Source organism: Hemicordylus capensis, chromosome 3 (assembly GCF_027244095.1).
Source record: "Hemicordylus capensis ecotype Gifberg chromosome 3, rHemCap1.1.pri, whole genome shotgun sequence".
Lineage (NCBI taxonomy): Eukaryota > Metazoa > Chordata > Lepidosauria > Squamata > Cordylidae > Hemicordylus > Hemicordylus capensis.
In genome coordinates this window covers 340,823,678-340,836,424 of record NC_069659.1, presented here as the reverse complement: position 1 = coordinate 340,836,424, position 12,747 = coordinate 340,823,678, and the positions used below count along the sequence as shown (strand labels likewise).

The following is a 12,747-nucleotide window of genomic DNA, read 5'->3' as shown; positions in this document are numbered from 1 at the left end:
TTGTGTGTAGAGCCTTAATGAGTTGCAACATATGCATTTCTTAAATGGCTGTTCGTATTCTACAGCTCTCCAGTTTCAAGTTTCTTCTTTAGCAATATTGACACTCAAAAGCTAAGTAGCAGGATATATCTGTGTGTTTTAAACCGCCTATTCAACAAACACCTAATCTGACAGGATACATTTTGGGTCAGCAGAGGGCTCTCTGAGAGAAGAGTAGAGTGATTCAAAAGCTACTACTGATGAACGAGAGCATAATAATTCACAACAGATAGCTGTTCCTGAACAAGATAGGATTAATCATTTCAATAAATGCCATAAATATTATGTGCATTTCTCCACAAGGAAAACCTTTCATATATTTATTCATGGCTCAGGAAATATTGATCAAGAAATAAAAGTGTTAATGAACAAGGCATGTCCTGTATTATTCTTGAGAGAAAGAGATATATATAGCAAGAAGAACCAACACAATTTTAGCTTTCTGGCTCAGTTTAGATGAGCCACTAAACCAAAGTTTGTTGGATCATGAATTAGCTAATAATCACTTGTATGCCCATTTCCCTCTCGACTTGCCTCCTCCCCTTTTCTGCCCATCTAATGCGAAATGAAATTAGTTTCCCATTATGTCCAAACTGGGAAACTGTGGTTTAAGCTGTCCCAACACTCCAGAAACCAAATACCACAGTTTTCTGATTTGAATGTCACAGTAAAAGGTGTCTAACAAACCAAGAAGCTATGCATTTAGCTGGGCATGTGAGGGCAGAAGGAATGGGGAGAGTGAGTGTGGGTTCATCAGCTGGTTCACAATCCAACAAACTATGGACAGTCTGAATCAGGCAGGTATCTTTCCCACTCCATGTAAAACATTTGGGCCACTGGCTTACATGGAGAGTAAAAAAATATACAACTTAAACAGGGATGGAGTCCTTCACACAAAAATGAGGCTATTCTCACGACCAGCAAAAATCGGGCTAGGAGAGCCTAGCCCAATTTTTGCTGGTAGTGTAAACCACCGGGCTCGTAGGCGAGCCTGGTGGTTTACAAGTGGATAACCAGCTTATGGAAACCACCCCCTAGCCCTCCCGCTAGTGGAGCGAGCCCTCCGCTAACCCGGGCTTTCAGATGGTGTGTTGCCATAGCATGGCTCCTCACCGGGGCAACTCACAAGGAGACCCCTGACCGGGAGGCTAAAAAGCAGCCTCCCGGCTCAGGGTTCTCTGCAGCATACTCTGAGCACTTGCACAGAGCATGCTGGAACTTCTGAGGGCCATGCGGCCCCCAATCCCCACAGTCCCTGCTGGCTCCATGACGGAGCCGGCAGTCATGTGGGCAGCTGATCCAGCTGCCCAGGGCTGCAGCAGGGATCATCTGTGGGGAGAGCAGGCTAAGTCCGCTCTCCCCACAAACCCTGTTATGGTGGGTCTCACAGATTGTGAGAACCGTCTCAGTGTCCAATGAAAACTGGAGATTCCTGTGGCGTGTGTGCACTCCCATAGAGTGTGTTGTATGGATCTAAGATATTTCAGCAATCTCCTCTTGGCAACACATTAAATTGCCAACCCAATGTGAAGCTGAGATCTGTAATCTCAGATCAGACTGGCAAGTTGCCAAGCAAGGATTACAAAAAAAAAAAAAAATTCTGGGTTCACACAGCATGCTTTGTGGGAGTGTGTGCACCACTGTGATCTCTAGTTTTCTTCTTACTGACATTAGAGACATCATGTGAATCTGCTCATGGAGTTATATAAATGTAAACAGAAAGAAGGTGAAAACTCAGATCAATTAAGATATAATTTGACTCACAAGCTGATATATTAACAAAGTGTATGTGTTAGAAGGCTCTGTAGGGATGTAATGGGAGTCATCACAAGACTTCCTAAGTCTTTCTATGCACACACTGTTGTGCAAGAATGTGAAGATTTCCTAGCATTGTCCACATTCTCTGTAGGAAAGGAAACTGGAGGAACCTCAGCAATGTGTTTCTTCTCTTCCGGATTGCTTCCAGAGTGTAGGCAGCACCAAGGGCATAGCTAGGGGAGAGGGGGCCTGTGTTCACCCCCTTGCTGGTGGCCTCTCAGAGTGAGGAACTTAGTGAAGAAGATAGGGAGGGGTGGAGCCAGAGTCCTCAGAAGCTGGGGGCCCGGATTCTTGGAACCCTTTCACTCAATTATAGCTATACCCCTGGACAGTACTGGGAACTCACTTGGAGAGTTACACATGAGCTCTTGTCACATTTCGACACAACCTCCTAACACATGCACTTTGATAGTTGACCCACCTAACTCAGTATTGCCCACACTGAAGGATAACCATTCTCTAGCATTCCCTTTCCAGGTTCTACCTGGGAATGTCACTGATTGAATTTGGGATCTCCCACATGCAACACTGGTGCTCAGCTACTGAGCTACAGCTGTTGAATTTGTCAATCAAAGTTGATGAGCCCATTCACAAGATCATGAAAAAGTGTAGAAGGCAGTATTCCAAGGGATCAATGGGCATATGAACCCACAGGAATCCTTCCAACCCAGCTCGCTCAAATCTGAGCAACCCTTCTGCAAATGCCCCTGCCAAACGAGGTGCGCTGGGTGGCTACTAGGGAGAAGTGGTGGCACAGTGGTGGCACTATAGAATAGTGAGACACCACCACTTTGTTATTTTAGATGCCAGGTAGAGCTTTCTGTTCACTCAGCTTTTCTAAAATTAATATTTTAATTTTTTAAAAATGTTTTGTATTATATTTTGTATTTTCTTGTTTTGTGTTGTCATTTGTTTCTAGTGTTTTATGTGTTTTTATTGGATGCTTTTTCAACATTTGTGTTGTGATCTGCCCAGATAATAATTTGTTATGGGGCAGCTAACAAATAAATTGTTTATTTTTAAATTATTATTATTAATCCTCCTCCTCCTCCTCCCCCCTCCTCCTCTACTCTGCGCTTTACCCAGGTAGGACAAAAAGTGAGCTCTCTTATGTTTTGGTCATCTTGCTGCATTTGACTTTGGTAGCAGATCTTGTGATGCAGCAGCCATTGATTGTAATAGAGTGGCTACAGGGGTTGGCATCTGTGAATGTGCCACTCTGCAAAGCACACTCTATGTTACTTTGATTGCAATGCCTTCAGTCGGGCTGGTCCTCCCTCCTGCCCGTTCATGGACAATCAAGGGACAGCTGATGATGTAGAGGGCTGCCAGTCTACTATGAATGCAATGCATGCTGGGATAGCTCCTTCGATCCCCAGAGGACCCAGCTTCCAATTTCAGCAATGATGACTGCTGCTTCTTTGTCTGTGTATTCAGTTTGCAGACCCAAACAGAGATTCTACTCATCTGTGGCTGCCAGGGTAGAAGCTCTTTATTCCTCCAAGCCACCCCCATATGATCATGGGGAAAGACTCAGTGTATAATGGTTTGCTAGCATGCAGAACCAGAGAGTTGGCGATAAATATAGGTCATCATTAGGGGTGTGCACAGACTGTTTTCTGTGGTTCGGTCCAAATTCGGTACGAATGCAGACCGACCCACCGGTCTGCGAACCAGCTCAAACCAGCTCAAACTGATTTGCCGGTTTGAGTGGCTATTAGTATGTAAAAATCTGCTTGTCATAAGGGGATAAAAAACTTCGGGTGGCTGGTGAGGGCAGGAAGTGCTGGGGAGGGGCAGCGAAAGAAAGGCACCTTTAAGAGTAAATGAGAATGTGCTGGCAGCTTACCAGTCTGGTACTGCTCCTCAAGGCTTCTGGGGGGAGCACTACTGCGGCTGCAGCTTCGAGGAGCAGTACTGGACCAGTCAGCTGCCAGCATCTTAAAGGTGCCTCGCTCTCACTGCTCCCCACCCCGCGCTGCCTGCCCTCACCAGCCACCCTACACTTTCTATCCCCTTTATTACAAGCAACCTTTTACATACAGATAGCCCTCAAACCAGTGAACTGGTTCACCGTGAACCAAGCTTTTGTGGACCAAGCCACCATGAACTGGCTTTTCCAAAGGCCAGTTCGGTTCGCGGCTGAACCGTTTAACTGGCCTGGCTCGTGGCATACAGGTTCATTATTGAACCCTCCATGCACACCCCTTACTATCACATGTGGTCTGAAATCTAGGGTGGGGGTGGACAGCCTTTTGTACTCCCCAAGTGGCCCACCTGATTATGTATACATTCATATTTGTACCAAAAGAACCTTTCATATCACTTTGTCCATCCAACTTTAGAGTTGTGTTGCCTTGGTTACCATATACAGGTTTCAGAGTGACAGATATAGAATACTATTTTTTAAGCCCTAGCAATTATGCAGTATATTCTCCCCATAAATCAGAGTGTCACACTTGTAAGGCAAATGACATTTTGAATTCCTACTTCACTATGATCTGCAGTTGACTTAACGGGGCGGGGGGATGGGGAAACACAGAGTCAGATCATTTTGAAGGGAAACTATTAAAAAATGGCTGTTGCAAAAAGCCATAATTGAGGGATGACAGATTAGCTGGCCAGGCACATGAGTGATGGTCAACAGTGCAGCCTAAATACACAAGCAAGCCTAAGTCAAATATGCTGAAAAACATCAGAAAATGAATTACATCTATTTGTACACTATTTGTCAAATAAATCAGCTTTCATTTTTTAAGCACAATTAAACATCATCATGATTCTTACTAATTGATAGTGGCTGACATCCTGACTATATTACTCAGTGGATGACCTCCTTTAGAGTGACTCCTGAGTAGTACTACTGAGTAACACAGTCTGGATGTCAGCCTGTATATTTATTAGTATGTTTTTGCAGCCACAGTTTTTCTGTGACACACAGTTCACACAGCCACAAGGATCCTGGTTAGAGAGCCATCGGACTGAATCCTGGTTATCTATCCTGGTTAAATGCTGGTTAACTGAAGTGGTTTGACCAGTCTTACCCTGAAATTCTGTGTTCACACAATCAGCTCCACTAGGCTTACTAATCCTAATTAACTTTTTAACAAGGATCTTTGTGATTGTGTGAAGGCAGCCTGTATCATCAAGAGACAAATTGATGTCTCTGTTTGCTAGATTGGTTATACCAGTTCAGATGGGGGTTTGAATAATTTTTTAAAACCTTCTTCTTGCAAATGCACAACAAGCATGCTGCGGCAACATGCGAATGTAACGGTGAGCATGGAAGAAATGAGATAATACCTCTGGGTATTTTTACACATGACCAGGGCTGACCCTAGAACAAATTGTGCCCCCCTCCCGTTGTGAATAGGGATGTGCACATTCCATTTCATGTGGTTGACTCCAAATTCGGTTCAAATTCAGACCAAACCGCACCAAAGCAAACTGGTTCAGTTGAACTGGTCAGCTGGGCCGATCGGTTTGATGAACCATCTCAAACCAGTTCGAAGCGGTTCACAATCAAACTGCTCAATCCGGAACCCATTTTGCGGAGGTCCCGTTTATAAGCTAACCAGCTCTGCAACATCCCTAGTTGTGAATACCTTATTTCTTTATTGCATTTCTCATACCTTTCATGACTCTGATGCACAATTAATTGCACAGATTAATTATCCTGGTCAAATACATTGCTAAATGTGCATGCATGGATCTGTAAATCTGTATTCATTCATGACATATATAAGCCATTTGAGACATTTGTTTCCTCAAATCTTTGAGAAGCTTTTTCATGTTAAGAATTTAAAGGTGGTAAGCCCCTGAATATCAGGTGCTAGGGAACACGAACAGGCAAGGAAGATTATCCTCTTTCCCCCACTTGAGGGATTCCCAAATGCACCAGGTTAGTCACTATGTGAAGGAGGATGCTGGACTAGATGGGCCTTTGGCTTGATACAGAAGGCCTTTTCTTATGTACTTATGAATAATGGATGACACAAAGCAAACCGTAATGTCAGGGCTGCAGTGGAACAAGTAGACAGTCCCGATTCTAGAGAACTGGAGGATGTGCCATCAATGTTACTGCAGCTTCTCCCATTCATCACAATGGGAGAAACAGCAGCAGTTCTGATTGCATGGCCACTGGTTCTCCCAGCACTGGGGTTGCCTTGTGGCTCTGCTGCAGCCCTAATATGGAGAATTCTGGCTCTGATATCATATCAGCCTACAGAAATATCCAGTCCAGTCATCCAGTCCTCCCAGGCAATCACCTGAATATGGTCCTGCACATGAGGCTTTGTAGCACATATGTACATTCACACTGACAGATACACCATGACTATATCAGTGTTAATTAAAGATTAACTAGCTGGCCCGGGCACAGAACATCTGCGCCTCTAGTTCTCCCTTGTTCTCAGCCCCTCGTTCTCAGCCCTCCCCCTTCTCTCCCCTCTCCCCACCTCAACACTTTTTCTAGTTCTCTGTCATTCTTGGCCCCTTGTTCTCAGCCTTGCCCCCTCCTCTTCCCTCCCCCCCAATGTTTTTTCTCTCTGGCCACCCACTGCTTTCTCCCACCCCCGGCCACTGCTGCTTTATCTCCCCACCTGCCGCCCCGCCTGCCTGCCCACCTGCACATTCTCTGGCCTGTCCGTTGGCCTTATGTTTCCCACCGCCGTCGCTTTCCTCTTCCCCTCCCTTTGCTCATGAACTCTCATGAGAGCTGCCATGCATGGGCTTAGCAATGGGTATGTCTAAGAGAATTATATATAGAGATGCATAAGACTTCATGAGCTCTCCTTGGGTATTGTGGAAATGCTAGAACTTGACAAACTCACTGAGGTTTGGGGAATTCCATGAATTCCATGAATAAGAGACTTGCTGAAGTATTTTATAATTAGTCTCCATGTTCAAGAGGCTATTGATTTACTTGAAACCGAAACCTCTTTCTTGCCTTTGCGGTCTGTTCCCAAGCAAGAAAGAGTAACAAATAAGAAACATTTCTCATTTCATATTGTTTGCATAGCTTGCCAGAGAATATACTCTAGAAGAAAACAATTTTAGCTTCAAGGTTCACTGAAGATGTCCACAAAAGTAGGTGAAATAAAAGCCACATGATTGAGTCCATGACAACTGTAACATACTTGAATTTTGTTGGATACCTCACACTTCTTGAGAATGTTACGAACTTGCTTAAAAAAACAACTTACACCTAAACACTTTAAGGTGTTAAGTGGCCCATAGAAAATTATAGGTAATTATTGCTTTGTCTGTTATTAATTAAAATACCACCACCACCACCCCCCAAAAAGAAAAAAAACCCAATTTCAGTTTAAGATGAGATTTAAGGTGTTTATAATTTCCACACATGCTTTAAAATAAGTGGAAAATGTGAGTTAAGGTGATTAAACTTAACTTCAGTGCCATGTAAGCAGTAAAGATGGTTAATAAGACACTTATTGGTGTCTGTCTCTTTCTTCCTATCGTCTATAAAGCACTGACTGACATGTTATGCATACTTCTGATGGTGAGCAAGAGTTCCACCCTTCTGAAGTGTAGATAAACTAGCTGTCCTGCAGACCTGTCTTACGTAGAAGCATGTGGGTAGGGGATGTTCTCCCCACAAAAGCCCAGTTTGCTTGTAGAATTACGTCCCTGAGAGCTGCACAGCTCTTGCTCTGCCGTTTTGTGTAACATGCCAACCAATACATTTTAAAAGTTGTCAACAAAAGGCACAGCCTCTGAGCATACACAGAGTGCATTTTTCTTCATTAGATTATAAGGGAGACAGGGTACAAAGAGGCCACTACTTACTGATGTCTGTGCATAGCACAGAAAGGAAAACAGAAAGTACTACATTGTAAAAACTAGGCTTATGGATGATCAGAAATCTGTAAAAATACAGATGTAGGTATTGGTTATTTTGACCCTTCAGGATATTGTTATCAGGTTTCTGATTGGAAATCTGATACCTGTTGGTAAAAAATCCCTATAGAAGTCTATGGGGAAATTAAAAATATATATCAGAGGAAAAATGGCAGGGCAGAGAGCTATGAAATTTGGCATGTACATAGTGGGGAATGGCAGGACTCTGTGTGTTTAATTTCAATTAAATTGGCCCATCCACCAATTTAATGGATGGACCCAATTCTAATTTTAATTTCTAAAAGTAACCCAGAAATTTTACTCGCATCTGAGAACCATACCAATAAGTCATATCACATCCAGGAATCACAAATGAAGTGATGTAGCATCCAATAATCTAGAACATGATTTTTTGGAGCGGTAAGTTAAAAATTAAATTACAAATTGACTAAATAAAGAAAGAAATGCATGGGTAGGCAGGAAGGCAAACAGGAAGACAGAAGATGGCTTTCCCCTCCAAGCTATGATAGGCCATTCCCTCCATAATAAGCTATTAGGCCAAAAATGGACACCTGTCCACACTGTCCCTTGGAGTATAAGTAAGCACTGCCCTTTCCACCCAGTCCATGGCAGTACCAGTCAGCTGAAGAACAAATCCCCAGTGCTAGTTTTCAATGATAACTACATGGTATTTCCAATGGTAACTACACAGATGAAACCAACCATTTTTTAAAGATTTCAGGAGTAATCAGATGGAAAAAACGATTGTGGACAAGAACAGCTTGTCACCAGTGGGCGAGCATTTCTCCCAACATGACTGCTTCTCCTCTGACCTCTTGATCCTTGTCCTTTAAAAGATGTGCTGGGGAATTGCAGTTCCTAATCTTAGCAAAGACAATGGATAGCTTGAGTTCTCGGGTGAAAACATCCTGTAACCTCTTGCTTTTCAGTTGACCCTGTGCGCTTTAAGTACTAAGGATTTCAGTCATGTTCCAACTGCCAGGGAAATCTGTTTAAATAGCATCTTTAAGAGCATGTGTTGTGGTTAATGTTTATAGCTTATGTGATAAAAAGGCCAGGGTGGGGTGTTCCAGAAGAATATACACTTGCAGGCAGTGGCTGACATCATGACTAACCAAGGACCAGTAGGGGCTCATCCTAAGTGTCATACGAGGCAGAGCTGCCTCTGGTTCCGGGCAGCTCTGCTTTTGAGGCTCTCTCCCATCCTTCCCTATTCCAGCATTAACGAGAGCCACACTGCCTGGAGGCTGGCCATTCCTCGGGCAGAACTGCATGGACCAGCCCTGACTCCTTCAGATGAGCCGCTACTGCAAAGTGCTGTGTAACAAGCTAAGTTGCACTAGCATCTGAAGATAGCAGAGTTGTGCTTTGAAAAAAGGGATTGGTTGAAATGTGCTCTTGCACTATATAGCATTCTGGGACAAAAGTTCCCTTTGGGGAAGAAATGAGGCATGCCGCAGGTCAAGCAAGCTTGTGGTAGCGCAACACTAACCTGCAATATAAGCACCAGACTTAGCACAAGTGGCTCGTACAAAAGATTTGCACTAGCGATGTGCACAGAACCGGTTCGGAGGTCCTTTTTGGGCCTCTGAACTGATTCAATGGATCACCAGTTATGCTGGTTCAAGGGCAGGGGGTATCTAACTTTAAGGGCGGGAGAGGTGCACTCCCCCCCCCGCATTCCCCCCACTGGTGCTCGGTTTTCCAAAAGTCCTTCGGGGCAGCAGCATACCTCCCTGCTGCCCCCTTTGCCCCGTTGTCCGGATGTGACCAGAAGTAGTGAGCGCGCCTGAGTGCGCTGGTGCGTGTGGGCACAACACACGAGCACACTCGATGCGCATGCTCACAAGTGTGTCATGCACGCACATGCACTCAACACATGCAGGCGCGCTCTTTACTTCCAGTCACATCTGTACAATGGGGCAAATGGGGCGGCAGGGAAGTTTGCTGCTACCCCAAGGACTTTTGGAAAACTGTGCTGGTGGGGGAAACACAGCAGCGGGGGGGGGAGTGCACCCCCCACCCTTAAAGTTAGACACCCTCCGCCATTAAACCGGCCCCCACTGGTTCCGTGCACATCCCTAATTTGCACTACTGCAATGTCCTTCTGTGAGCATTCTGTTAGTCAGGATGTCAGGCACTGTTTCCTATCTCCCCTAAATGGCACTCCTAATTTCTTCAACTTCAGTCTCCTTATGCAGTCTTATCTGACGCAAGCCTCACTGAACAGAGAAGGATTTATTTCCAAGTAAACCTGTCTATGATTGCACTGCTAGGCACTCTGTGTGTAAGACTTCAGCCTTTCTGATCAAGCCACTACCTCCAAGAATTTGTGTATACACACAGAGACCTTTCACACAATCATGTGGACGTGTAGAAGGCAGGGACAAGGCTACCTTCCCCACAGATGATCTGGACTGGCCCAAGCCATGCTGTGGTACCATGCACACAATTGTCGTGGTGGCTTTCCGGAGGCTGGAGGAATCCCACAATGCACTGTGCAATGAACACAGGTCATTCGGGGATTCCTCTGGGAGACTGGCACTCTAGGAGCTCATCTCTGTGTTAGTGCGGGTTGCAAGCCACCCATGCTGACACACAGTCCTGGAGCCTGGGTTAACAGTGTGCTCACTCTGTTAACCCAGGCAAAGAGCTCAGCTTCAGCACTGGATTTGGTGCCATGGCACCACCGGGATCAATGTGGATCCCAGTGGTTCTCAGGTACAGCCAAGTCCAGGCTTGGCTGCTCATGAGAAAAGCCTCAAAGTGGTTTACTCGCACTGGATTAATATATTCTGAGCCAGTTCAGACATCAGTGACACATAACATTCTGCTGAAATAATGGCTATATTGTAGAATATACTACAAGCAATGAAAAAGTAAGCCTCTCTTAATTTTCAATCTTATCATCAAACATTTTCACAGAAAAAGTGTTTCCCCCTTTCTCTTCATGTAGTGGACTCCCACCCCACCCCCCAGTAATGAGAGTGCTAATGTAAAGAAACATAATTTGATCTCAGTATAAAAGCTTTATTCCAGCTAAAACTGGAAATGTGCAAATATTAAGTTCTATTGTAAGAAATTAAAACATTGCAAAATTGAAACCAGTGAGCAGACAATGCAATTCAAAGTAAGGAGACCATAAGTTCTCTAATGTTCTTCTTCCAATGCCTAAAATGCATTTTCACTAGACTTGGGGAGAATATGCCTCCAAAATATTCTCTGAAATTTCTCAGGGGGATAATATTGTGTGGGATGGGGGCGGGGTTTTATTCTGAGGAACTTCTTCTGAACATTCAAATATTCTCCAAAATTATCATAAGGGTTTTTCATCATCAACAAAGTGGCTGACTTTCCAGAAATGACATTTTCCTTAGCATGATCCTCATTCAGGAGAAGAAAACAACAACAGGAGTACAGTTAAGAGACACAGGGACATTACTGCCCACAGGCTTACAAACAGCTCTAATCATATTGGATCTCCAAGGCAGCATACACATTCTATCCCAGGATGAATTCTCCCCCACCCCTACCTCCCAGTGTAGCAAACTCTTATTTATTTATTTATTTATTTATTTTATTTACATACCGCCCTTCCAAAATGGCTCAGGGCGGTTTACAATTAAAACAAGCCACTAAAACAATAAAAAGCTAAAACAAATTAAAAACAATATAACAACAATTAACAATTTAAAAACATTTTAAAACAGCAATTAAACAATTTACAGCAATTAAAAACCCCAAAATCGGGTTAAAATTTAAAAACCCTGGAAAGCCAGGCTAAACAAATACGTTTTAAGCGTATTTGTAAAATAAACATCTTTTATGGAGATGTTTATCCATCTTTTATGGATAAACATCTTTTATGGAAATGTTTCCAGAAGTTACTTTCCCCTTAGTTTCAAAAGCTACTCTGCAACCTTGCTCAGAGCTGTGGTAAGAGATTAGCAAGTAAACAGGGATTATTATTATTATTTTATTTATTATTTGTTTCATTTATATACCACCCTTCCAAAATGCCTCAGGGCGGTTTACAACAAGGTAAAAACAATTAAAACAAGTTAACAGTTTAAATCAGAACTATAAAAACAAAATAAAACCAATTAAACAATTCAACAGCTAAAAAACCCTGGAGATCCAGAGCAACCATTTAAAACAGTTTTTCAACCATTTAAAAACTTGGAAGGCCAAGCCAAACAGATAGGTCTTAAGGGCTCTCCTGAAGGACAGTAATGATCTCAAATTACAGATTTCAGCCGGGAGTGCATTCCACAGCCCAGGAGCAGCTACGGAGAAGGCCCGCCTCTGGGTCGCCACCAGACAAACCAGTGGTAACCAGAGATGGACCTCCTCAGATGACTTTAACGTGCGGTGGGGATCATGCAGAAGAAGGCGCTCTCTAAGATAACTCGGACCTAAGCCGCTCAGGTCCGGCTTAGTAATTGCAAATAGAACTCTTAATTTGTCATGTGCATCACATTGAGGAAAGTGACACATAGAATGGAAATATGTAAGGAAATAATATCAACTTCCAAAAGATAGCTTACTATTAGAATCTCTCTCACTGCCAAATGAAGAGAGAAGTGGGCTGGTGGCTGCAAACATCTCTTGTAAATGTAAAGAGAAATACTTCACATTTGTCCTGGTTAAAGTTATTAGGGCATTACATTACAATAAAGACAAAAGCAGAGGTAGACACATGGTATCCATGCAGTTATTGGTGATCCCTGAAATCACCAAGGTAACAATGGTAGGACTGCATGTTTCCTGAGCTAGATTCTCAGCATGTGGCTAGGAGACGTTTGTAACAGAATGTGCCTGGTAAGAAAAGAACGTTACAACAGGGCCATTGTCATCAAGGCAATTCTTTGGAAATAAAAGGGATGTCGTAGTTTTGAGTTTTGAGTTTCATACTGGGCCTGAGGAGACCCAGGCCCGAATCCCTTCTGACCCATCAAGCTTACTGGATGGCCTTGGACAAGTGACAACCTCTCAGCCTAGCCTACCTCA

At 43.6% G+C, this 12,747-nt stretch overlaps 1 protein-coding gene across 11 annotated transcripts in view; it reads right to left on the bottom strand.

Annotated features, from left to right (window-relative positions):
* The window catches only part of NAALADL2 (N-acetylated alpha-linked acidic dipeptidase like 2), a 1,287,075-nt gene that overhangs the window by 110,557 nt on the left and 1,163,771 nt on the right, over positions 1-12,747 (bottom strand). The window lies entirely within an intron of this gene.